Consider the following 4347-nt stretch of genomic DNA (forward strand, 5'->3'; position numbering starts at 1 on the left):
CTAGTTGGATTTTTTTTCTTTTTTACTGTTGAATTTTGAAAATTAAAAATTAAAAATGTCTAGATATGTCTAGTTTTTTATTGGATATGTGGTTTGCAAATATTTTTTCCCAGTCTATAGCTTTTCTTTTCATCTTCTTCATGGGGTCTTTCATGAAGCAAAAGTTTATAATTTTGATGAGGTATAATTTATCAATTTTTCCTTTTATATATTACACTTTTGCATTAAATCTAAGAACTCTTTGCCTAGTCCTGGGTCCTGAAGATATTCTCTTTCTTTTTTTTCCCTAAAAGCTTTACAGTTTCTCATGTTTACATTTATGTCCATAACACAATTTGAGTTGATCTTTGTATAAGCTGTGAAGTTTTCTTCTGCCTCTGGCCATCAAATTGCTGCAGCACTGTCTGTCAAGATTCTGCCCTCCACTGAATTGCGTTTGCACCTTTGACAAAAACCACTGGGCATATTTGTATGGGCTGATTTCTGGGTCTCTAGTCTGTTCCATTGGTCAATGTAGCCGTTCCTCAGACTATATCACACTGTCTGGATCACTCCAGCTACATGGTTAGGTTGAATATGGAGTGGAGTGATTCCTCCCACTTCATTCTTCTTCTTCAAGGTTGTTTTAGGTATTCTTGGGCCTGTGCCTTTCTACATAAATTGGGAATTAGCTTGTCTATGTCTAAAAAAATCTATATGAGGTGTTTTTATGTGAGAAATGAGAAGGTCACAAGACCATGAGGAGGACTGGGGGTGTGAGGGCAGCAGTGCCATCTTGGACGTCTCACAGAACTGCTGAAGATGAGGCTTATGCAGGACTTGTCCAGAGACTGTTAAAAACCTCAAGAGGCTCAGCAAAGCTCCTACTAATGTCCTCATTTGGCTGCACTGAAGTAAGTGACTTCTCAAGAAATCAACCTGGACCTACCTTGACCTCCAGGCCACCTCTGTTTCTGCAGCTGCTCATGGGGAGCAGTTTTGCTGTCCTGCCTTCTTAATGGCTGACTTGGACCTGGGACCAGGACAGAAGGATGTTCTCCCGCAGGTTCAGAGGAGACCCTGGAAGAGGTGGGAGGGGGTCCAGGGTTGACACCTCATGGTTTTACAGTTAGGGCTAGAGATCTTGTGAATGAATTGTGAGGTCTCTGCGTGGTGGATAAAAGTAATTCTTCCTTTAATAGTTATTCTCACAGAGCACAGTTTGCTGAGGGATAGAGATATCTGGGAGTTAATTCCTAAATTCCAAGGAGTAGGCTCTCCACGTATGGATTCAATCAGTGTCTCAGTGGAAAGGTGTATCCATCAGCTAAGGAAGTGGCACAGTTCCCAGTGTAGCTGTCCAGACAGGTGGGTGAGCTGGTCATTGCCGTGGTGTCAGAAATGCTGTGAGAAAGGAGGCCAGGCATGCAGGGCATGTGTGTAGGGAGGAAGTGGGCCAGAGGATGCATCTAGCCCTGTCTTTGTGTGCTGGGGAGATGTTGCAGGAGAAGAAAGTTCTCTCCTGGGATCCCAAGGTGCACTGGAGTAAGCAGGTGAACAGGGCATGTAGAACCAAGTATAGAAGGGAGCATCTTCCATTCTCTCTGAGTGAGAGATTTTCCTGGAACCAAGAAGAAAGGCTGGGATATGGGTACACTAATAGGCCAGAGTGCAGATGCCAACACTCTTGTATCAGCTCCTACAGTGACATGAGGAGCTGTGTGACAATCCCAGACTTCCAAGAAAAAGCAAGAGTAAGTTGATTCTTTTGGTTCCTTTCTGTACCTGAGTTCTATGAATCAAGCACTATGTGTTTTCAAAACAGCCAGTAGTTTATGAAATATAGCACTTCTCCCTCCCAACCCCCAGAACCCACCAGCACCATTTACAGCTCGAGTGAAGACTGAGGAGTCTCCTTTGACAAAAAAATTATATTGCAGATTGCACTTGTTTTATCCAAATGAAATATTTCTTTATCACGTACAGCTCTCACATGAATGACACGTCAGTTCCAATTTGTGACAGACAGCTAAGTTAATCTGGCTCCAGCCCTTGCAAGGCCACTGAGAACACATCCCGGAAAATAATAATGCAATTGTTCAGGTGTCACTGCAGCAGGGCTGGGAGGTAGGCTGTCTGTGACTTGTGCCCCCCATGTGGCAAAACTGTCCAAGGTCTGTGTTATGCAAAATGTGCTGGGCAGTGGGACAGCTTTGTGTGGTGGTTATAATTTTTTCTTGGAGGTAGATGTGTCCTTCAAGAACCATTCAGGTTGGGGGCCTTCAGCTCCATGGTCTCAAGATGTTCCTCAGTGGTCAACCCAAGGTCATGGCCTCAGATGGTTCTTCATGGTCTCAGGATGTTTCCTAGTAGTTCAGCCAAGGTTATGGTCTCAGACCATTCTTTGTGGCCTCAGGGTGTTCCACAGTGGTCAAGCCAAGATCACAAAACCAAAGTAAGGGAGAAATAAAAATCCTGAAATGTGAAAAAGTCAGAGACAGTCATGGACTCTTCTCCAGGGCTTCCCACTCCTTCTGAGATGGTCACTGTGACCCATCACTGCCCTAAGATGACCCTGCCACTGTTCACCCATTCATTTAGTTAAGGAGTATTTACCTGCTCCTACTATGGCAGTTGGACTGTTCTCGACTCCTCTGTGCATACTCTACATTTAATTTAGACTCCACATCAACCCACACTGACTCACATTGACCCTTCTCATTCTCCTGCATCCCTACTGCCTTGATTTAAGTCCTCGTCTCTTACCTGACCTATTTTCAGAGCCTTCTGACAAGTCTTAATGCCTTGACTCTCACTCCCAGGCACCTGCTAGGCATGCCCAAAACATTTTTTGAATGCATGCGTGAGTCAGCCTTCAGGCTAGGACCTATAGCTCTATGTTCTTGTGGAAGATACAGACCTGCAAGATATAAATGCACAAATAAATTAATTTCAAATTACAAAGTAAACAAATGCTGGGCTGAGATGGAAAGGGAGCAGCTATAGTAGCTAGGGGTCAAGGGACCTCTCCAAGTAGGTGATATTTAAATGGAGATGAGAATGTAGAGAAGGGAGGGTGAAACTTGAGCCAGCAACATAGAGACTAGGGGCTTCAAGAGGCGGATTGGCTATTGAAAAGACTCCTTCCGGTGACCTGAATGACAAATCACCAACGAACATTAGTACTGCACATGCCATAGCTCCTTTCCCCATGATCCCTCTCCCAGAGAAGTTTTGATGTATTTTGGGTCATTGTCGAGAACATTTGTCATTTTGGGTGCTCAGGGTAGAAACATTGTTTTGGTTTAGGGGAATCACAAGGAAGGAAGAGCGGAGTCAGAGCCGTGTCTCCCTTTTTACAGCTAGAGTGGAAAATATATCCCTTCTCCTTTCGCTTGGCTCATGGGAGCTAAGCAGAAATTCATGCTCAAAGGTAAGGTGAGCTCATTTATCCTTAGCAATCGATGTGATTTAGCTTTGTTCCCACCCAAATCTCATCTTGAATTCCCACAAGTTGTGGGAAGGACCTGGTAGGAGGTAGTTGAATCACGGGGGCAGGTCTTTCCCATGCTGTTCGCATGACAGTGAATAAGTCACATAAGATCGGATGGCTTTATAAGTCAGAGATTCCCTGCACAAGCTCTCTCTTTGCCTGCTGCCATCCACGTAAGACGTGACTTGCTCCTCCTTGCCTTCCACCATGATTGTGAGGCCTTCCCAGCCATGTGGAACTGTAAGTCTAGTTAAAGCTATTTTTCTTCCCAGTCTCAAGTATGTCTTTATCAGCTGTGTGAAAACGGGCTAATATAGCAACTGTGAGCCCAGTGGCATAGAAGTGAGGGTGCAGTGGCTCAGGTATTCCAAGAAGATAATTATGGTGAAAGGTCATTGGCTATGTCCTCCTTCTAAAGCTCTTGCCTGAGCCTGGTTCTTCTGGTTTCTTGTTAATTCCATGAGCCTCTCTCTCCTCTTCTAATAAGTTCTTAACTTGCTCAAGTTTGAGTAAGTTTGAGAAAACATTAAGAGGTGATGTGAATGATAATTAACAACTATAAACTCTGACCAGTTGAGTGGCTTGGGGATGGGGAATTAAGGGGCTATGCATTCAGATCCGGAAGGGTATCTGCAGTGTGTCAGGGAAAGGAACAGGAATATGGAAGTGGCAGAAAGTCAGAGCTTTAAAATGTAATCCCTCTAGGAATTTACAGAAATTCTTGAGAAGGAAGACATCAAGGACTCAGAACAGGGTGCATAGATATTGCCTAGATTGCAAGAAAGTTGGTTTATCCTAGATGACATCTGGATTCCAAATAAGTGTTTAAGAGTGGAGGAATAAATTAATGGAGGAATGAATGAATGAGCCTATGA

General features: G+C 44.0%; 1 long non-coding RNA gene across 1 annotated transcript; it reads right to left on the reverse strand.

The window, feature by feature from the left end:
• Nucleotides 1–272: 272 nt before the first annotated feature.
• On the reverse strand, nucleotides 273–2992 carry LOC144329751 (uncharacterized). Its single transcript, XR_013395397.1, has 2 exons — nucleotides 2746–2992; nucleotides 273–2454 (listed from the first exon to the last, which is right to left on the reverse strand). It is a non-coding gene; the product is annotated as an uncharacterized LOC144329751 (long non-coding RNA).
• Nucleotides 2993–4347: the final 1355 nt, after the last annotated feature.

This window comes from Macaca mulatta, chromosome 7, assembly GCF_049350105.2.
Source record: "Macaca mulatta isolate MMU2019108-1 chromosome 7, T2T-MMU8v2.0, whole genome shotgun sequence".
Lineage (NCBI taxonomy): Eukaryota > Metazoa > Chordata > Mammalia > Primates > Cercopithecidae > Macaca > Macaca mulatta.